This window comes from Taudactylus pleione, unplaced genomic scaffold (assembly GCF_031769625.1).
Source record: "Taudactylus pleione unplaced genomic scaffold, aTauple2 ptg000726l, whole genome shotgun sequence".
NCBI lineage: Eukaryota > Metazoa > Chordata > Amphibia > Anura > Myobatrachidae > Taudactylus > Taudactylus pleione.
The window spans coordinates 2,283,037-2,306,583 of NW_028285128.1; positions in this window are offsets into that span (position 1 = coordinate 2,283,037).

Here is a 23,547-nt window from a genome sequence, read left to right on the forward strand (position 1 = left end):
AAAATTGAAACAGGTGAAAAGTGTTTGAAGAATTGGGATAATCAGCCTGACACCCCCCAAAAGATGCACTAACATTGGGGATCAATGTCCCCATTTAGCCCTACTGAAGCTATTTGGGGTACTGAAATGCTACCAATTGCTCCAAAATAGCGTCTTTGCACAAGTGGTGAAGAATAGCATTAAGCAGGTTTTTTTTTTGTGAAAATAAGTATTCCTGTCAAATTTGGGGTACTTGACAATGGGTACTAGCATAGTTAAAAATCACTAAAGTCAAGTTTAGAGTGACACAAAAAAACTCACCTTCAGCAAGCACCTGCAATGGTCCAAACAACTGGATCATACTTGGGGACCCCCTGAAATCTATTTTGCTGCTTTGTACACTTGTCCCCCCACTTTGCACTTTTTCGCCCCCATTTTTGGGGGTGTTCTTAAGGGGTTTTTTTTATTTTTTTGATGCAGTTTACCTTTGGGGGACTGTCCAAAGGATGCAGAGTGGTTTCCGCACCTTTGCACCCCAAAACCGTAATCCGGCACTTTTTTCCGCTGGCTATTACTGGGCAAAACTTTTCCGCTGGGTCCAATTGCATTGACTTTTCGAACCGGCGAAAAGTCGCAACAATTGAAAACGGTGGAAAGTTTCTGCCTGGGGAAATGACGTCACCCGCGATACTTTTTCGCAGATTTGGACTTTTCGCACCTAATTGAATACGGCCCTAAGATGCATTTTCAGGTGAAATAGACACTCAGCACAAGCAGGGTCACACAGGACCTGGCAACTCTGTCACACCGGGCGTCTCGCACCACATGGTGTATTGCGGCCAGGTGTATGAGGGCACATCTGTACATCTGTATAGCTATAACACTGCTACTAATGTAGGACAACTTCTTTGTTCACTTTCTTTTATCCCCAAATACACTAAAGCTTTGTCTATGTCTCAGACCATGAGTAAGGGGACACCAGGAATACAGTTACTGTGTGTCCCATGTTATTACTGTATGTAATGGGGGCATCTGTACAGCACTGGTCACATAGCATCAGAGAGCTGCATTTGCACTGTGGGAACACATTATTGTGCAGCTCTGACCCCCAGTGAGAGAGTAACAGATAACAGAAGGGATTATATAATGCAGAGTATGACAGAACAATGTATCCGTGTGCGAGATCCCACATTATGGGGCTCATGTGGAGTAGGATGGAAGTTGCGTCTATCTCCCAAATACAGAATGCGTTCCATAACAGGTGCCTGGTGCTGGGGCTGCTAGTAACAGGAAATCCCAGCACATGCACCTCCTCACTCTTACACACAACAAAGGTGCCCGGGGTACGGCAAGAGGTGCAGCGTCATAGTGATGGCTCAGACACCAGTATACAATCCATACACATTACAGCACAGGGTCAGACAGTGTCATTAATAAATATATAAGTTGCAGGGAGATAGTTAATAAAAAAAAAGACACAATTACAACAATTACGTTTCTTTTAATTTCCACATTAATAAATATACCATTTACCGTATATAATCGAGTATAAGCCGAGTTTTTCAGCACATTTTTGTGCTGAAAAAGTACCCCCTCGGCTTATACTCGAGTGAAGTGTAGCGCTGACTGGACGGAGTTCGGTCAGCGCTACACAGCACAAACACACAGCCGCCGGAGCCGGCAGCTGTGTGTTTGCTGTAATCAGCAGCCGCTGAGAGTCTGTCAGACTCTCATTGGCTGCTGCTGCTCCCACTGCGGGAGCCATCTTCCGGCTCCCGCAGTGGGTAATGGGAGAGACGTCATGAGTAATGACGTCTCTCCCATGCAAAGTGGCCGGAGGAGCTGTTAGCGGCGGGACCAGGAGCGGGAGTTTCAGGTAAGTGATTATTTTTTGGGGGGGACTACTGGGGGCACTACCAGGGGGCGATTACTACAGGGGGCACTATCAGGGGGCGATTACTACAGGGGGCGATTACTACAGGGGGCACTAAAAGGGGGGATTACCACTGGGGAAGCTACCAGGGGGGGATTACTACAGGGGGCACTAAAAGGGGGGATTACCACTGGGGGTACTACCAGGGGGGGATTACTACTGGGGGCACTAAAAGGGGGGATTACCACTGGGGGCACTACCAGGGGGGATTACTACTGGGGGCACTGAAAGGGGGGATTACCACTGGGGGTACTACCAGGGGGGATTACTACTGGGGGCACTGCCAGGGGGGGGATTACTACTGGGGGCACTGAAAGGGGGGATTACCACTGGGGGCACTACCAGGGGGGATTACTACTGGGGGCACAACCAGGGGGAATTACTACTGGGGGCACTACCAGCTGCTGCATTTCCCACCCTAGGCTTATACTCAAGTCAATAGGTTTTCCCAGTTTTTTGTGGTAAAAGTAGGTACCTCGGCTTATATTCGGGTCGATTTATACTCGAGTATATACGGTACTTTCCCATATAAAAGCAGGTGAGTAAACATGGATTCTTATTACAAACCGATAACTCATTTCACTGTAATCATGTGAATAACTCACAGCAGCAATATGACTAAACCATTAGCATAACTGAGTTACACACATTCAGCCAATCAGATGTGGCTGCTGGCCATCATCATTACAGGTGTGTAACTAGCACCAAGGGTGGAGAAACTGTAAGTAACCAGCCCTCATATAGCCGCATTTTACGTGAGAGTGGTCTTATCAGACTTTGGTCACATCTGCACGTCCCCTCCTCCCCTATAGCGAGGAGATGTACACAATAAATGTGAATCAGTCGGCATGGCTACACCTCTATATAACGCATGCACAGTAAGAAAAGGAGCAAAATGCATTTGAGCCTAATGGAGCATACACACGGTCAGATTTGTCAGACTTGTCAGATTTGTCAGATGAACGATTGAACGATTAAACGATTTGAACGATTTTACCAAAGTTTTGAACGATTTGAACGATTGAACGATTTTTGACTGCATTAAAATGAATGGAATCGTCCAAGTCTGACTGCAAACACATCAGATGTCAGAAATCGTTATCTGACCATCGGGAACGCGCATCGTTGATCTCCATCGTTCAGGCATGTCAGATATGAACGATTTTCCTTCAGATATGAACGACTGAACGATTTTTAAATCGTTATCGTTCATATCTGAAGGAAAAATCTGACCGTGTGTATGCACCATTACTCTATATGCTCCCCTATATCACCAGCCCATTGCAATAAATATAAAATTTGAAACTGTTCTGCATTTAATATAAGTAAATCTAGCCCTGTAGTTTGTAATGGTGAGTACACATAGGTCCTGATTCAGACCCGGTCGCAAGCGCTGAGCGCTCGCAACCGGGTCGATGTTTGCCCACTGGGAATGCACCCGATGGAGCCGGCTCCGTTGTGCGCATGCGCGAGACCCGGCTAGCGACGGGCGCTCCATCGCTCCTGGTCTCGCATCAAAGGGGGCGAGCTGTCGATGGTGATTGACAGCTCGCCCCGTTTGGGAAGCGTGGCCGGGGGCTGGCTTCACAAACGGAGGCGTTCCCAAGCGAACGCCTACCATTTGTGGGAAGCCCCACTGACATCACCAGTGATGTCAGTGGGAGAACTTCCGACTCTATTAGAGCCAGAAGCTCTCTGGGGCTTACGGCCACGAGACCCTACCACAAGGGTCTTGTCGCGACCATCATCCTGGCCACTCGCTATAGCTGTGGGTGGTCACCCACAGCTATGCGAGCGGCCAGGAGGCCGCTAGAAAAAAAAAACGCCAAGATTCATAGCGAGCGCTCTTTCAGAGCGTCCGGCCCTGAATCAGGGCCATAGTATGACTTTCATGAACGATATGAACGAGAACAATATCGTTCACTTTTTTGCAGTCACCAACCTGTCAATGACCATCGATGCGCATGCCCGCATGGACGATAAAGATATCTTTCATCGTCCATGCATGCAGGCCAACTTGGACGATATCATCAACTTTGCTTGTTCAGAGATGTGGCAGGATGACGGAAAGGTATCTTTCAAGTCGTTGGTGGTACAGATCATACCGAGTGTATGCATCTTAACAACCCTCAGTAATGCAGTGTAATCACTATGCCTAGGAGTATATGCCCTGTCAGAGGCGTCACTAGGGTTGGTGTCACCCAGTGCTGTACCGCATGGTGACCCCCCCTCCACCAAAAAAAAAGACTTTTTTAAGGGCATGCAGCAGTCAGAGTAGCGCTGGGGGACTAAGAAAGGTGGGGCAGGGAGGGGCTAGATGGGGGTAAGGGCATGGCAGTGGCAGTTGGGGTTGGAAAGGTGAATAAGGGTAGATATCAGTTGAGGGAGTAATGGAGGCAAGAATGGGGTTAGGATAAATAGCAGCTGGGGCAGTGAGTGGGATAGAGCAGATGAGGCACCACTGTGGCAAGGAGGGGGTTAGGGGCAGACAGTGCTGTGGACAAGGAGGGGGTAAGGGTAAATTGCAGTTGGGGCAGTACTGGGGGCAAGGAGGGGGTTAGGGTTATGATGTGGACAACAACACTGCTGCTGCAGCCGGGAAACTCACAGGTAGGGCGATGGGGAAGGTGGGCAGGAACCAAGGAGGAGGATACAGAGGCGCTGGTGGAGAGCTAGATTCAAATAGTAGAGTGGTGTGCATGGCAGGCAGGGATGGCGACACTGTAGGTAGCATGGCGATTGGCTGGGGAGACAGTGCAGGTGGCATTTGGCTGAGGAAGCACTGCAAGTAGAGACTGCTGTGTTCACGCACAAATCCAGATCCTACCGCAGTGAGTCCTAGGAAGTCATTTCAGGGTAAAAGGCCCACTATATATTGAGTATTTGCGATCATTGTAATATATTTACACATACACACACAGTATATAGATCTTTCCCATTTTTCTTATAGCATTTGGTTACCATAGTCACAAGTAAGTTTTGATCACTAGTTATAAAGGCGATGATGAGAAGTTATTGTGAATATATTAGTGCACCGTGTGCAAATCACTTTTGGTATGTTTATATATTCTGATATTGCCTTTTATATGTGACAGATTATCTATGATATACCTTGTAGTAACTTCATTTTTTTTAATATGTCTTTTTTACATTTATAAAGCCTTTAAGCATGTTATTTTACCTGCACATTTTTAAATTTGGGGTGTGAGGACCTTTTTTTCCCCAAGTAACTCATAACCTGTCATAGAAGGCAAAATCAGCTTATATAAGCATACTAAAAGTAACTTGCTCATGGTGTACGGATATATTCTCAACACTGTCTAATCATCACCTTATAGTCTGTGGTCAGAACATAGGGCCTGATTCAGAGCTAAACGGATTTACACAGCCGAACACATGCGGCTGCGCAAATATGTCCATCTCAGATGCAAATACAGAAGGTGTCAGATACCTCCTTGCTGCATTTGCAATCCCAGCTCTGTGACAGTCGTCGCAGGATGGGATCACCATTGAGACCAATAGTCGTGATGGTTGCTCTTTTGGTCAGGCTGCGTGAACTGAAGCAGCCTGGCCGGTGATTTCTCACGCAAGAGACCAGGAATCTGTGTCCACCGACGCAGACCCTGGCCTAGTCCCTCCTGGATAATGGAAGCGACGTTCCCATTTTCGGGACAGTGCCCAGGCACTCCCCCTGCTCCATCCCCCAAATGGCGCAGATGTCAATCATGCTACCGCTTGGGGGGGTCTACGAGCAAGATCAACACATGCACAGAATTGGCCCTGTGCAGGCGCAGACCCTATGACATCGGAAATGTGCGTTCATCTGTTTTTTTATACTGCAAATGCATCTAAGATGCACAGACGGACGCATGGTTTGAGAATTTGAGTGTGCATTCTTGGGAGGTAACAGAGGGGTGTCAAAAAAAGACGCACTCTAATATTGCGTATTATGAGAGTGTGTTAGGTGTGTCGCTGAAAGTGGCAACATACGGAGAAGCACAGCCGCTTACAAAGGAGACCATACTCAGATGGAAAAACTGCACCTGATATAGGGCTATTGCAAATTCCGATGGTGCGACCAATGTTACGCCAATAATGTGTCTAATGACATACTGGACGATAATGTGGCATCTATAGATGCTGCGAGTGGGCATCTCAGTCCAAGCACATTCCAATGCACGCTAGTACACAGAGCAGTGAATCTGTATCACCATTTGCGGGAAAATGCAGGCACGCCTGCGGCAAAAGATACAGCTGCGATAGCATCGGCGTCCAACAGAATTAGGCCCATACTGAGGTAACCAATTTTGATACTCACAAGCATATGTGCGAAAATATATTATATAAATATATATATATTAGGGGTGAGCGGGTTCGGATTTCTGAAATCCGAACCCCCTCGAGCCCCCCCGATCCGAGTCCGATCCAAGTCAGGCTCGACTTTTCCCGCCTGACTCGGATCTGAAATCGAGGCAAAACGTCATCATCCCTCCTTCCGAGTCTCGCGGGTTTTGGATCCTATATAAGGTACCCACGTCGGCGCCATTTTCTCACTCGGCTGTGGACAGTGAAGAGGGAGGGTGGGAGTTAGGGCTGGCTGGGCTGTGTAGTGTAGTGTAGTGTAGTGCTGCTGTTGTCCACTACTTCAAAGTCCATAGGGGCTGGCTGTGTTGTGCTGTGCTCCTATTGTTATTAGGGGCTGTGTCCACTACTTCAAAGTCCATAGGGGCTGGCTGGACTGTGTTGTGCAGTCAGTTCTCCATAGGGGCTGTGTCCACTCCAAAGTCCTGTGCAGTGTCCCAGTCCTAAAGGGGTGCTGTAGTGTTGTCCAGGGGGTGCTCTGTCCATCAGGGGTGCTCCCCCCAAGTGCTAAAAAAATAATATTTTTTGTGTGTTTGTGAATTGTGTGCGCAGTAGCCGCACGTGCATCAACAAAGTAGTGCCAAGCGTGCGCCTGTGTCATAAGTAAAGGGCCGGCTGACTTGACTGTTAAAGGGTGCTGTAACCCCCAAAGTACACTCCAGTCCAAACCAAAAAAAAAATTATTTTCTGTGTTTGTGAATTGTGTGTGCAGTAGCCGCACGTGCATCAACAAAGTAGTGCCAAGCGTGCGCCTGTGTCATAAGTAAAGGGCCGGCTGGCTTGACCATTAAAGGGTGCTGTAACCCCCAAAGTACACTCCAAACCAAAAAAAAAATATTTTCTGTGTTTGTGAATTGTGTGCGCAGTAGCCGCACGTGCATCAACAAAGTAGTGCCAAGCGTGCGCCTGTGTCATAAGTAAAGGGCCGGCTGGCTTTACCGTTAAAGGGTGCTGTAACCGCCAAAGTACACTCCAGTCCAAACCAAAAAAATACATATTTTCTGTGTTTGTGAATTGTGTGCGCAGTAGCCGCACGTGCATCAACAAAGTAGTGCCAAGCGTGCGCCTGTGTCATAAGTAAAGGGCCGGCTGACTTGACCGTTAAAGGGTGCTGTAACCCCCAAAGTACACTCCAGTCCAAACAAAAAAAAAAATTATTTTCTGTGTTTGTGAATTGTGTGCGCAGTAGCCGCACGTGCATCAACAAAGTAGTGCCAAGCGTGCGCCTGTGTCATAAGTAAAGGGCCGGCTGGCTTGACCGTTAAAGGGTGCTGTAACCCCCAAAGTACACTCCAGTCCAAACCAAAAAAAAAATTACTTTCTGTGTTTGTGAATTGTGTGCGCAGTAGCCGCACGTGCATCAACAAAGTAGTGCCAAGCGTGCGCCTGTGTCATAAGTAAAGGGCCGGCTGGCTTGACCGTTAAAGGGTGCTGTAACCCCCAAAGTACACTCCAGTCCAAACCAAAAAAATACATATTTTCTGTGTTTGTGAATTGTGTGCGCAGTAGCCGCACGTGCATCAACAAAGTAGTGCCAAGCGTGCGCCTGTGTCATAAGTAAAGGGCCAGCTGGCTTGACCGTTAAAGGGTGCTGTAACCCCCAAAGTACACTCCAGCCCAAACCAAAAAAATACGTATTTTCTGTGTTTGTGAATTGTGTGCGCAGTAGCCGCACGTGCATCAACAAAGTAGTGCCAAGCGTGCGCCTGTGTCATAAGTAAAGGGCCGGCTGGCTTGACCGTTAGAGGGTGCTGTATCCCCCAAAGTACACTCCAAACCAAAAAAAATATATTTTCTGTGTTTGTGAATTGTGTGCGCAGTAGCCGCACGTGCATCAACAAAGTAGTGCCAAGCGTGCGCCTGTGTCATAAGTAAAGGGCCGGCTTGGCTTGACCATTAAAGGGTGCTGTAACCCCCAAAGTACACTCCAGTCCAAACCAAAAAAATATATATTTTCTCTGTTTGTGAATTGTGTGCGCAGTAGCCGCACGTGCATCAACAAAGTAGTGCTAAGCGTGCGCCTGTGTCATAAGTAAAGGGCCGGCTGGCTTGACCGTTAAAGGGTGCTGTAACCCCCAAAGTACACTCCAAACCAAAAAAAAAATATTTTCTGTGTTTGTGAATTGTGTGCGCAGTAGCCGCACGTGCATCAACAAAGTAGTGCCAAGCGTGCGCCTGTGTCATAAGTAAAGGGCCGGCTGGCTTGACCGTTAAAGGGTGCTGTAACCGCCAAAGTACACTCCAGTCCAAACCAAAAAAATACAAATTTTCTGTGTTTGTGAATTGTGTGCGCAGTAGCCGCACGTGCATCAACAAAGTAGTGCCAAGCGTGCGCCTGTGTCATAAGTAAACGGCCGGCTGACTTGACCGTTAAAGGGTGCTGTAACCCCCAAAGTACACTCCAGTCCAAACCAAAAAAAAAATTATTTTCTGTGTTTGTGAATTGTGTGCGCAGTAGCCGCACGTGCATCAACAAAGTAGTGCCAAGCGTGCGCCTGTGTCATAAGTAAAGGGCCGGCTGGCTTGACCGTTAAAGGGTGCTGTAACCCCCAAAGTACACTCCAACCAAAAAAAAAATATTTTCTGTGTTTGTGAATTGTGTGCGCAGTAGCCGCACGTGCATCAACAAAGTAGTGCCAAGCGTGCGCCTGTGTCATAAGTAAAGGGCCGGCTGGCTTGACCGTTAAAGGTTGCTGTAACCCCCAAAGTACACTCCAAACCAAAAAAAAAATATTTTCTGTGTTTGTGAATTGTGTGCGCAGTAGCCGCACGTGCATCAACAAAGTAGTGCCAAGCGTGCGCCTGTGTCATAAGTAAAGGGCCGGCTGGCTTGACCGTTAAAGGGTGCTGTAACCCCCAAAGTACACTCCAAACCAAAAAAAAAATATTTTCTGTTTTTGTGAATTGTGTGCGCAGTAGCCGCACGTGCATCAACAAAGTAGTGCCAAGCGTGCGCCTGTGTCATAAGTAAAGGGCCGGCTGGCTTGACCGTTAAAGGGTGCTGTAACCCCCAAAGTACACTCCAGTCCAAACCAAAAAAATACATATTTTCTGTGTTTGTGAATTGTGTGCGCAGTAGCCGCACGTGCATCAACAAAGTAGTGCAAAGCGTGCGCCTGTGTCATAAGTAAAGGGCCGGCTGACTTGACCATTAAAGGGTGCTGTAACCCCCAAAGTACACTCCAGTCCAAACAAAAAAAAAAATTATTTTCTGTGTTTGTGAATTGTGTGCGCAGTAGCCGCACGTGCATCAACAAAGTAGTGCCAAGCGTGCGCCTGTGTCATAAGTAAAGGGCCGGCTGGCTTGGCCGTTAAAGGGTGCTGTAACCCCCAAAGTACACTCCACTCCAAACCAAAAAAAAAATTACTTTCTGTGTTTGTGAATTGTGTGCGCAGTAGCCGCACGTGCATCAACAAAGTAGTGCCAAGCGTGCGCCTGTGTCATAAGTAAAGGGCCGGCTGGCTTGACCGTTAAAGGGTGCTGTAACCCCCAAAGTACACTCCAGTCCAAACCAAAAAAATACATATTTTCTGTGTTTGTGAATTGTGTGCGCAGTAGCCGCATGTGCATCAACAAAGTAGTGCCAAGCGTGCGCCTGTGTCATAAGTAAAGGGCCAGCTGGCTTGACCGTTAAAGGGTGCTGTAACCCCCAAAGTACACTCCAGCCCAAACCAAAAAAATACATATTTTCTGTGTTTGTGAATTGTGTGCGCAGTAGCCGCACGTGCATCAACAAAGTAGTGCCAAGCGTGCGCCTGTGTCATAAGTAAAGGGCCGGCTGGCTTGACCGTTAAAGGGTGCTGTAACCCCCAAAGTACACTCCAAACCAAAAAATATATATTTTCTGTGTTTGTGAATTGTGTGCGCAGTAGCCGCACGTGCATCAACAAAGTAGTGCCAAGCGTGCGCCTGTGTCATAAGTAAAGGGCCGGCTTGGCTTGACCGTTAAAGGGTGCTGTAACCCCCAAAGTACACTCCAGTCCAAACCAAAAAAATATATATTTTCTGTGTTTGTGAATTGTGTGCGCAGTAGCCGCACGTGCATCAACAAAGTAGTGCCAAGCGTGCGCCTGTGTCATAAGTAAAGGGCCGGCTGGCTTTACCGTTAAAGGGTGCTGTAACCGCCAAAGTACACTCCAGTCCAAACCAAAAAAATACATATTTTCTGTGTTTGTGAATTGTGTGCGCAGTAGCCGCACGTGCATCAACAAAGTAGTGCCAAGCGTGCGCCTGTGTCATAAGTAAAGGGCCGGCTGACTTGACCGTTAAAGGGTGCTGTAACCCCCAAAGTACACTCCAGTCCAAACAAAAAAAAAAATTATCTTCTGTGTTTGTGAATTGTGTGCGCAGTAGCCGCACGTGCATCAACAAAGTAGTGCCAAGCGTGCGCCTGTGTCATAAGTAAAGGGCCGGCTGGCTTGACCGTTAAAGGGTGCTATAACCCCCAAAGTACACTCCAGTCCAAACCAAAAAAAAAATTACTTTCTGTGTTTGTGAATTGTTTGCGCAGTAGCCGCACGTGCATCAACAAAGTAGTGCCAAGCGTGCGCCTGTGTCATAAGTAAAGGGCCGGCTGGCTTGACCGTTAAAGGGTGCTGTAACCCCCAAAGTACACTCCAGTCCAAACCAAAAAAATACATATTTTCTGTGTTTGTGAATTGTGTGCGCAGTAGACGCACGTGCATCAACAAAGTAGTGCCAAGCGTGCGCCTGTGTCATAAGTAAAGGGCCAGCTGGCTTGACCGTTAAAGGGTGCTGTAACCCCCAAAGTACACTCCAGCCCAAACCAAAAAAATACGTATTTTCTGTGTTTGTGAATTGTGTGCGCAGTAGCCGCACGTGCATCAAGAAAGTAGTGCCAAGCGTGCGCCTGTGTCATAAGTAAAGGGCCAGCTGGCTTGACCGTTAGAGGGTGCTGTATCCCCCAAAGTACACTCCAAACCAAAAAAAATATATTTTCTGTGTTTGTGAATTGTGTGCGCAGTAGCCGCACGTGCATCAACAAAGTAGTGCCAAGCGTGCGCCTGTGTCATAAGTAAAGGGCCGGCTTGGCTTGACCATTAAAGGGTGCTGTAACCCCCAAAGTACACTCCAGTCCAAACCAAAAAAATATATATTTTCTCTGTTTGTGAATTGTGTGCGCAGTAGCCGCACGTGCATCAACAAAGTAGTGCTAAGCGTGCGCCTGTGTCATAAGTAAAGGGCCAGCTGGCTTGACCGTTAAAGGGTGCTGTAACCGCCAAAGTACACTCCAGTCCAAACCAAAAAAATACAAATTTTCTGTGTTTGTGAATTGTGTGCGCAGTAGCCGCACGTGCATCAACAAAGTAGTGCCAAGCGTGCGCCTGTGTCATAAGTAAACGGCCGGCTGACTTGACCGTTAAAGGGTGCTGTAACCCCCAAAGTACACTCCAGTCCAAACCAAAAAAAAAATTATTTTCTGTGTTTGTGAATTGTGTGCGCAGTAGCCGCACGTGCATCAACAAAGTAGTGCCAAGCGTGTGCCTGTGTCATAAGTAAAGGGCCGGCTGGCTTGACCGTTAAAGGGTGCTGTAACCCCCAAAGTACACTCCAGTCCAAACCAAAAAAAAAATAACTTTCTGTGTTTGTGAATTGTGTGCGCAGTAGCCGCACGTGCATCAACAAAGTAGTGCCAAGCGTGCGCCTGTGTCATAAGTAAAGGGCCGGCTGGCTTGACCGTTAAAGGGTGCTGTAACCCCCAAAGTACACTCCAGTCCAAACCAAAAAAATACATATTTTCTGTGTTTGTGAATTGTGTGCGCAGTAGCCGCACGTGCATCAACAAAGTAGTGCCAAGCGTGCGCCTGTGTCATAAGTAAAGGGCTGGCTGGCTTGACCGTTAAAGGGTGCTGTAACCCCCAAAGTACACTCCAAACCAAAAAAAAAATATTTTCTGTGTTTGTGAATTGTGTGCGCAGTAGCCGCACGTGCATCAACAAAGTAGTGCCAAGCGTGCGCCTGTGTCATAAGTAAAGGGCCGGCTGGCTTGACCGTTAAAGGGTGCTGTAACCCCCAAAGTACACTCCAAACCAAAAAAAAAATATTTTCTGTGTTTGTGAATTGTGTGCGCAGTAGCCGCACGTGCATCAACAAAGTAGTGCCAAGCGTGCGCCTGTGTCATAAGTAAAGGGCCGGCTGGCTTGACCGTTAAAGGGTGCTGTAACCCCCAAAGTACACTCCAGTCCAAACCAAAAAAATATATATTTTCTGTGTTTGTGAATTGTGTGCGCAGTAGCCGCACGTGCATCAACAAAGTAGTGCCAAGCGTGCGCCTGTGTTATAAGTAAAGGGCCGGCTGGCTTGACCGTTAAAGGTTGCTGTAACCCCCAAAGTACACTCCAAACCAAAAAAAAAATATTTTCTGTGTTTGTGAATTGTGTGTGCAGTAGCCGCACGTGCATCAACAAAGTAGTGCCAAGCGTGCGCCTGTGTCATAAGTAAAGGGCCGGCTTGGCTTGACCGTTAAAGGGTGCTGTAACCCCCAAAGTACACTCCAGTCCAAACCAAAAAAAAATATATTTTCTGTGTTTGTGAATTGTGTGCGCAGTAGCCGCACGTGCATCAACAAAGTAGTGCCAAGCGTGCGCCTGTGTCATAAGTAAAGGGCCGGCTGGCTTGACCGTTAAAGGGTGCTGTAACCCCCAAAGTACACTCCAAACCAAAAAAAAAATATTTTCTGTGTTTGTGAATTGTGTGCGCAGTAGCCGCACGTGCATCAACAAAGTAGTGCCAAGCGTGCGCCTGTGTCATAAGTAAAGGGCCGGCTGGCTTTACCGTTAAAGGGTGCTGTAACCGCCAAAGTACACTCCAGTCCAAACCAAAAAAATACGTATTTTCTGTGTTTGTGAATTGTGTGCGCAGTAGCCGCACGTGCATCAACAAAGTAGTGCCAAGCGTGCGCCTGTGTCATAAGTAAAGGGCCGGCTGACTTGACCGTTAAAGGGTGCTGTAACCCCCAAAGTACACTCCAGTCCAAACAAAAAAAAAAATTATTTTCTGTGTTTGTGAATTGTGTGCGCAGTAGCCGCACGTGCATCAACAAAGTAGTGCCAAGCGTGCGCCTGTGTCATAAGTAAAGGGCCGGCTGGCTTGACCGTTAAAGGGTGCTGTAACCCCCAAAGTACACTCCAGTCCAAACCAAAAAAAAAATTACTTTCTGTGTTTGTGAATTGTGTGCGCAGTAGCCGCACGTGCATCAACAAAGTAGTGCCAAGCGTGCGCCTGTGTCATAAGTAAAGGGCCGGCTGGCTTGACCATTAAAGGGTGCTGTAACCCCCAAAGTACACTCCAGTCCAAACCAAAAAAATACATATTTTCTGTGTTTGTGAATTGTGTGCGCAGTAGCCGCACGTGCATCAACAAAGTAGTGCCAAGCGTGCGCCTGTGTCATAAGTAAAGGGCCAGCTGGCTTGACCGTTAAAGGGTGCTGTAACCCCCAAAGTACACTCCAGCCCAAACCAAAAAAATACGTATTTTCTGTGTTTGTGAATTGTGTGCGCAGTAGCCGCACGTGCATCAACAAAGTAGTGCCAAGCGTGCGCCTGTGTCATAAGTAAAGGGCCGGCTGGCTTGACCGTTAAAGGGTGCTGTATCCCCCAAAGTACACTCCAAACCAAAAAAAATATATTTTCTGTGTTTGTGAATTGTGTGCGCAGTAGCCGCACGTGCATCAACAAAGTAGTGCCAAGCGTGCGCCTGTGTCATAAGTAAAGGGCCGGCTTGGCTTGACCGTTAAAGGGTGCTGTAACCCCCAAAGTACACTCCAGTCCAAACCCAAAAAATATATATTTTCTCTGTTTGTGAATTGTGTGCGCAGTAGCCGCACGTGCATCAACAAAGTAGTGCTAAGCGTGCGCCTGTGTCATAAGTAAAGGGCCAGCTGGCTTGACCGTTAAAGGGTGCTGTAACCCCCAAAGTACACTCCAAACCAAAAAAAAATATTTTCTGTGTTTGTGAATTGTGTGCGCAGTAGCCGCACGTGCATCAACAAAGTAGTGCCAAGCGTGCGCCTGTGTCATAAGTAAAGGGCCGGCTGGCTTGACCATTAAAGGGTGCTGTAACCGCCAAAGTACACTCCAGTCCAAACCAAAAAAATAAAAATTTTCTGTGTTTGTGAATTGTGTGCGCAGTAGCCGCACGTGCATCAACAAAGTAGTGCCAAGCGTGCGCCTGTGTCATAAGTAAACGGCCGGCTGACTTGACCGTTAAAGGGTGCTGTAACCCCCAAAGTACACTCCAGTCCAAACCAAAAAAAAAATTATTTTCTGTGTTTGTGAATTGTGTGCGCAGTAGCCGCACGTGCATCAACAAAGTAGTGCCAAGCGTGTGCCTGTGTCATAAGTAAAGGGCCGGCTGGCTTGACCATTAAAGGGTGCTGTAACCCCCAAAGTACACTCCAGTCCAAACCAAAAAAAAAATAACTTTCTGTGTTTGTGAATTGTGTGCGCAGTAGCCGCACGTGCATCAACAAAGTAGTGCCAAGCGTGCGCCTGTGTCATAAGTAAAGGGCCGGCTGGCTTGACCGTTAAAGGGTGCTGTAACCCCCAAAGTACACTCCAGTCCAAACCAAAAAAATACATATTTTCTGTGTTTGTGAATTGTGTGCGCAGTAGCCGCACGTGCATCAACAAAGTAGTGCCAAGCGTGCGCCTGTGTCATAAGTAAAGGGCCAGCTGGCTTGACCGTTAAAGGGTGCTGTAACCCCCAAAGTACACTCCAGCCCAAACCAAAAAAATACATATTTTCTGTGTTTGTGAATTGTGTGCGCAGTAGCCGCACGTGCATCAACAAAGTAGTGCCAAGCGTGCGCCTGTGTCATAAGTAAAGGGCCGGCTGGCTTGACCATTAAAGGGTGCTGTAACCCCCAAAGTACACTCCAAACCAAAAAAAAAATATTTTCTGTGTTTGTGAATTGTGTGCGCAGTAGCCGCACGTGCATCAACAAAGTAGTGCCAAGCGTGCGCCTGTGTCATAAGTAAAGGGCCGGCTGGCTTGACCGTTAAAGGGTGCTGTAACCCCCAAAGTACACTCCAGTCCAAACCAAAAAAATATATATTTTCTGTGTTTGTGAATTGTGTGCGCAGTAGCCGCACGTGCATCAACAAAGTAGTGCCAAGCGTGCGCCTGTGTCATAAGTAAAGGGCCGGCTGGCTTGACCGTTAAAGGTTGCTGTAACCCCCAAAGTACACTCCAAACCAAAAAAAAAATATTTTCTGTGTTTGTGAATTGTGTGTGCAGTAGCCGCACGTGCATCAACAAAGTAGTGCCAAGCGTGCGCCTGTGTCATAAGTAAAGGGCCGGCTGGCTTGACCGTTAAAGGGTGCTGTAACCCCCAAAGTACACTCCAGTCCAAACCAAAAAAATACATATTTTCTGTGTTTGTGAATTGTGTGCGCAGTAGCCGCACGTGCATCAACAAAGTAGTGCCAAGCGTGCGCCTGTGTCATAAGTAAAGGGCCAGCTGGCTTGACCGTTAAAGGGTGCTGTAACCCCCAAAGTACACTCCAGCCCAAACCAAAAAAATACATATTTTCTGTGTTTGTGAATTGTGTGCGCAGTAGCCGCACGTGCATCAACAAAGTAGTGCCAAGCGTGCGCCTGTGTCATGCGTGCGCCTGTGTCATAAGTAAAGGGCCGGCTGGCTTGACCATTAAAGGGTGCTGTAACCCCCAAAGTACACTCCAAACCAAAAAAAAAATATTTTCTGTGTTTGTGAATTGTGTGCGCAGTAGCCGCACGTGCATCAACAAAGTAGTGCCAAGCGTGCGCCTGTGTCATAAGTAAAGGGCCGGCTGGCTTGACCGTTAAAGGGTGCTGTAACCCCCAAAGTACACTCCAGTCCAAACCAAAAAAATATATATTTTCTGTGTTTGTGAATTGTGTGCGCAGTAGCCGCACGTGCATCAACAAAGTAGTGCCAAGCGTGCGCCTGTGTCATAAGTAAAGGGCCGGCTGGCTTGACCGTTAAAGGTTGCTGTAACCCCCAAAGTACACTCCAAACCAAAAAAAAAATATTTTCTGTGTTTGTGAATTGTGTGTGCAGTAGCCGCACGTGCATCAACAAAGTAGTGCCAAGCGTGCGCCTGTGTCATAAGTAAAGGGCCGGCTGGCTTGACCGTTAAAGGGTGCTGTAACCCCCAAAGTACACTCCAAACCAAAAAATATATATTTTCTGTTTTTGTGAATTGTGTGCGCAGTAGCCGCACGTGCATCAACAAAGGAGCAGCGCCAAGCGTGCGCCTGTGTCCCATAAGTAAAGAGCCGGCTGGCTCATTTCTTAAAGGGTGGTGTAACCCACAAAGTGCACTACTCTCCAGCAAAAATAAAAAAATATTTTCTGTGTTTGTGTGCGCTTTAGCCGCTCGTATATATCAATATAACATAAATGGAGGACCAAACTTTCTCCGATAAAAATAAAATAGGGAAAGTTCAAGAACCACTTCCTCCTAGTGCTGTTGCTGCTGCTGGGAGTTGTTCATCATCCCAGAGAGGAAGTAGGAACATCACTACTTTTACTAAACATTGGACCCTCCAACAGTCCCTAGCGATGAGGATGAAGTACGACAGCAGTCATCCTGAAGCAAAACGTATAACTGAGGCCTTGACTGCTATGTTGGTGTTAGACGTGCGTCCGGTATCCGCCATTAGTGCAGTGGGATTTAGACAATTGATGGAGGTAGTGTGTCCCCGGTTCCAAATCCCGTCTAGATTCCACCTGCATCCTCAAAGCAGCAGCGACAAGCGTGCGTCTGTCTGTTAAAGGGTGGTGACACCCTCAAAGTGTGCTACACAAACAATAAAAATATTCTTCTTTTTTTTTCTGTCTTTGTGAAATGTGTGGGCTGTAGCCGCACCTGCATCCTTAAAGCAGCAGCGACAAGCGTGCGCCTGTCTGTTAAAGGGTGGTGACACCCTCAAAGTGTGCTACACAAACAATAAAAATATTCTTCTTTTTTTTTCTGTCTTTGTGAAATGTGTGGGCTGTAGCCGCACCTGCATCCTTAAAGCAGCAGCGACAAGCGTGCGCCTGTCTGTTAAAGGGTGGTGACACCCTCAAAGTGTGCTACACAAACAATAAAAATATTGTTCTTTTTTTCTGTCTTTGTGAATTGTGTGGGCTGTAGCCGCACTTGCATCCTCAAAGCAGCAGCGACAAGCGTGCGTCTGTCTGTTAAAGGGTGGTGTAACTCTCAAAGTGCTCCAAAAAATAAAAAACTATTTTTTTAATGTGTTTGTGACTTGTGTGGGCTGTAGCTGCACTTGCATCCTCAAAGCAGCAGCGACAAGCGTGCGTCTGTCTGTTAAAGGGTGGTGACACCCTCAAAGTGTGCTACACAAACAATAAAAATATTCTTCTTTTTTCTGTCTTTGTGAATTGTGTGGGCTGTAGCCGCACTTGCATCCTCAAAGCAGCAGCGACAAGCGTGCGTCTGTCTGTTAAAGGATTACATCGGTGACAGCATCCAAGTAGGCATGTCAGACAGTCCGTACCTGTACTGGCAGGAAAAAGAAGCAATTTGGAGGTCCCTGTACAATCTGGCTCTATTTTACCTGAGTTGCCCCCCCTCCAGTGTGTACTCCGAAAGAGTGTTTAGTGCAGCCGGGAACCTTGTCAGCGAAAGGCGTAGGAGGTTGCTTCCACAAAATGTGGAGAAGATGATGTTCATAAAATTAATTATCAACTCTTCCAGGGAGACCAGCCTCCAGAACGTACAGAGGGACCTGTGGTTGTGGATTCCAGCGGGGACGAATTAATACTCTGTGAGGATGAGGATGTACACAACACTGAAGAGGGTGAGGAATCGGTGGATGAGGAGGATGAGGACGACATCTTGCCTCCGTAGAGCCAGTTTGTGCAGGGACACATTAATTGCCAGCTTGTTTTGTGGGGGCCCAAACGAACCAATCATTTCAGCCACAGTCGTGTGGCAGACCCTGGCGTTGAAATGTTTGGTTTGTTAAAGTGTGCATGTCCTGTTTATTCAACATAAGGGTGGGTGGGAGGGCCCAAGGACAATTCCATCTTGCACCTCTTTTTTTTCTTTGCATTATGTATAGTTTGGGGCCTAGTTTTTCAAACTGCCATCCTGTCTGCCACTGCAGTGCCACTCCTAGATGGACCACGTGTTTGTACCGCCCACTCGTATCTCTTAGCATAGTCATCCAGCTACCTCGATGCAACCTTTTGGACATAAAAACACTATTGTGAGGTGTGAGGTGTTCAGAATAGACTGGAAATGAGTGGAAATTAAGGTTATTGAGGTTAATAATAGCATAGGAGCAGAAAAACCCACAAATTCTGTGATTTTAGCTGTTTTTATGCTTTTTTTCAAAAAAATACAGATCCAAAACACAAAACCCAGAACCCAAAACACGGAAGGGTGGTTTTGGCAAAACCAATCCAGATCCAAAACACGAAGAAAGAGCCAGATCCAAAACCAAAACACAAAACACGAAAAGTGGCCGGTGTACACCCCTAAGATATATATATATATATATATATATATATATATATATATATATAGCATCGAACCGCACACAAAACCTCAGTAAAATAGCGTATGGGTGCAGGGCAGTAGAAAATGCAACAAGTGTTAACCACTACCTATAAAGGATGTGGAATCCAGCCAGCACACCATTTGAAAAAAGCAATATTTTTAATGTCCCATACCATTGCTTTTTTCAAATGGTGGGCTGGCTCGATTCCACATCCTTTATAGGTAGTGGTTAACACTTGTTTTATATATATATATATATATATATATATATATATATATCATATATAGCAGAATAGGGTGCACACATCACTCAAAGAATTATTAGATTCCGGGTGCTTGGACAACAACATCTATGGCAATAGAGTCCAGCTGGGACAAAATCCAGCACACCGTGGTTTAGAAAAACTTGATGCAATTGAATTAAAAAATGAAAATACATACAGAGTATTGAACAAGCCATAGTATAAAAAACTGTAAGTAATACTCAGCACATAATGGACCTCATTCAGACCCGGTCGCAAGCCCTGAGCGCTCGCAACCGGGTTGATGTTTAGGCCCTGCGCACGCACAGCGGCCGCACTTCGCGTGCGCCAGCCCCGGAGCAAGAGAGAAATTCTCTCGCTCCGGAGCTCACTACAAAAGGGGCGGCTGTCGATGTTGATCGACAGCTCGACCCGTTTTGTAGGCGTGGCGGGAGGGTGGTTTCACAAACGGACACGTTCCTCAAGGAACGCCTGTCGTTTTGTGTGCGGCCGCACTGACATCAGCAGTGATGTCAGTGGGGAGCTTCCTGCTCGATCAGAGCAGGAAGCTCCCTGGGGCTTGTGGTTGCCGAGACCCAACCTTAGGGTCTCGTCGCAAGCTCCGATGGTCGCGATGGTCTTGACCATCGCGACCATGATCCTGGTCGTTCGCTAAAGCTGTGGGTGGTAACCCACAGCTTAGCTAGCGACCAGGAAGCCGCACTTGAAAAGTCAAGCGCCCGCCCTCATTCAGAGCGAGCGCTCGCTTCTTGCGACCGCCTCTGAATGAGGGCCAATGTCCAAATAAGGAAGCCTCTCAAGGGAGTAAGTTGCCGCTTCCCTCGGTCCTCAGTACTCTGGTAACTGGCTCTTCACTGACTACACAGTCACACAAAGAGCGCGTGTGCCGTGACATCACACCACGCACGTGACCAACTGAATGCCCGTGATCCGGCTAACCCGGACCACCCCTCTGGCCACAGTTTCACTCGGGGTTGGCAGGGTCCGGCGCAACCCCCCCTCCACCTGCAGCGGGGGTGGTAGCAGGGAGCAGGCTGATGACGGTGACAGATGCAGGCAGTGGAGGCTACACATGCGCGGGGTGCGGGCGGGCAGGCAGGAATGTGGCAGCGGGGGGTGCGGGCATGACTGTGCAGATTTTGGTGTCACCCCCTTGGAGGGTGACACCCGGTGCGGCCCGCACCCCCCTTGTGACGCCACTGTGCTCTGTAAGTGTATCCATGCCTGCTTTTATCATTACATTAATTATACACAGCTTTTACAATAAGTAGCATAGATGCACCCGTTTCATGTATATCAGCTCAATATAATTGTATTTCTCCTGTGTGTTCTCTGATGTGTAACAAGATGTGATTTCTGTGTAAAACATTAAACTCCCTATGGTTGATATTAGAAATGTGCACCGACCCTTGTGTTTTGGTTTTGGATCTGGATCTCCCCTGGTTTTGGATCTGAATCTGGTTTTGGATTTTTTTCCTTGGTGTTTTGTTTTCGTATTTTGATTTTGGATCTGGATTTTTTTCTTAAAAAATAAAAAAAACAGCTAAAATCAAATAAAAAGTGTTTTTTTTGTTCCTACAGTATTAATAACCACAATAACATTTATTTCCACTCGTTTCCAGTCAATTTTGGTTACCTCACAGCTCACAATATTGATTTTTTTAATCTAGTTAAAGTTCCAAAAGGTTGTATCCAGCTTGCTGGCTCAAAACTAAATGATATAATTATTGATAGAGTTGAGGACTGTGCAAAGATCATGGTTGGGATACCCTTGAGGATTGAAGGCATGGGCCTTCATGGAGGACAAGGAAGTTGACGGCCTTGCATTATCATGATGACTGCTGGCGGCGGCTACAACATGTGGTTCTTGGCCTTGCCCTGCTGTCATGTGACAGCCCACCATATTTTCTGCTGTCTTGAATCAGTGTCACAAGCACCAATAGTGTAGCCAAGGTGCGGTTACAAAATTCACACACGTGCAGTCGTGCACACACAGAAAAAATATATACAAAAGACACTATTTTTTTTTTTTCTGGTCCAGAACTTGGGCTCAGAGCACAGATTGGTGACGACTGGAGTCGGGCAGCACTAGGTTGCGTTGCAGTATTTTGTGTGGCTAAGCCTAACACGCACACACACACAGAAAATTAATATACAAAATACACTATTTTTTGGGGGGGGGTTTGGGTCCAAAACTTGGGCCCAGAGCACAGATTGATCACGACTGGAGTCGGGCAGCACTAGCCTGCGTTGCCGACTTGCTAGATCTTGTGCGGCTAAGCCTACCACGCACAGACACACAGACACACAGAAAAAAAGACAATTGATTTTAATTTTTTTATGCGCCAGAACTTGGGCTCAGAGCACAGATTGATCACGACTGGAGTCGGGCAGCACTAGCTTGCAACTTGCGTTCCTGGCTGGATCTTGTGCGGTTCTGTGGTTGAGCCTAACACGCACGCACACACAGAAAATTATAAAAGACACTTTGATTAATTTTTTTTAGCACGACGAGTCAGGCAGCATTAGCTTGCAACTTGGGTTGCTGGCTGGATCTTGCGCGGTACTGCGGTTACGCCTCACATGCACGCGCACACACACACACACAGAAAAATATAAAAAACACTTTGATTTTTTTTTTTTTTAGCATGACTGGAGTCGGGCAGCACTAGCTTGCAACTTGCATTGCTGGCTGGATCTTGTGTGGTACTGCGGTTAAGCCTAACACGCACGCACACACAGAAATATATAAAAGACACTTTGATTTTTTTTTTACTATATATATTTTTATTTATTTATTTATTTATTTTGAGTCCAGAACTTGGGCCCAGATGAACACAGCACCGGCCCAGATGTATCTACAATTCTGCACCAGCCCAGATGGACACAGCACCAGCCCAGATGTATCTACAGTTCTGCACCAGCCCAGATGGACACAGCAGACATGAAAAACACCAGCCCAGGACACAGCAGACAGCACAGAAAGCCGAAATAGATCAGCAACAGCCCAGATGGACACAGCAGACAGCACAGTGACAGCTGTCACAGCCACCAGCCAAGAATGGATCAGCAGTCACCAGCCCAGGACACAGCAGACAGCATCAGCACCTCTCCCAGCCCTACACTACCCACCCACCCTGTTCAGTCTCCAAAGCAGGAGTGAAATGGCGTCCATCGTGTGGTCCCTTATATACTACATTGATCATAGAGACGAAAGCTTGTGAACCGCAAGATTTCGTCTCTATGGTTTTGCCTCGGTTCTGCTAAATTCGGGTGGGTTCGGATCTCTGGAAACTGAACCCGCTCATCTCTAGTTTTTACTAGGGAGATGCATTTTTTGGGATGCCCGAGCCCATATGTAATTAAGCCCGTGCTGAGCTGCCTATGTAGTTGCCCACACTGTGTGTCATCCCTTCGGTAGTAGCACCAGCCCAATGCTTGTAATTGAAATTTTGGGAGCATCTTATGCTCTACCCCAGAATATCCCACTATCAGCCTAGCCCTAGACATAAAGCCTTCTTCAGATTGAGTTAGCTGCGGGGGCAAACTCAACTCCGGAATGAATGGAGGGTGCAGAATAAGAGACTGATGTACTGATGTGCCCAGCTATAACATGGCATCACAGCGCTATCTCTCACGCCACGCATGGCGCGCCACACACCACGCCATGAGTCGCGCCACAAAGAAAGTTTATTAGTGAAAAAAGTCATTACATGTAATACAACATTTTGCCCACCAGATGTCACTTTTCCTAAACTACATAGCGCATGCGTGTGATTTCATTACGTGTATTACAACATTTTGCCCACCAGGTGTCACTTTCCAATGTACCGTACGGTATGTACTGTATCACCGGCCGATGATTGTTTGACAGAAGCTTAGACATTAGACTTTACAAACTACAGAACTCTAGTAATGGGTGAAGCGTGTGGCCTAGCGGTCTAATGCCTAGTCTCACTGCTTCTCCTCTCTTCTTGTTCCGTGGGTTCGAGACCTTGAAAATACAGTATGTTTTTTTAATTTATTTTTAAAATCTTCACTTAAAATATTCAGTATTCAATACAGTACATGTGGAGCGCATGTCTGCCCAGTGCTTCGGGAGTCAAACAGCGAAACTAGGATTTTTATTATTGTACATACAGTACTGTACCTTAGAACGCAAACTTGCGTCAATGCCGGTGCTGACATGAACGCGGACATTATAGTGATTTATTATGACCATCAAGTGGCAATGGGCCCTGTTAAAGAGACTGGTTTCTGTATATCAAACTGACTGCTCGTTTAAACCGCAAAATTGCGTCAATGTCTGCGCGTGCCCAGTGGTCGGATTTTAATCACAATGGAATGTGTGCCCCATGTCCAGTGGAGCCAAGCCATACATTAAGTAGCGCTATTTTATGGCGCATGCCCAGTTGTCTGTATTGCTAACAGTACTGTTGAATTTTCACACTAGTGCCATTCTGCACTGTCCGAGACTTACAGTACCGCACA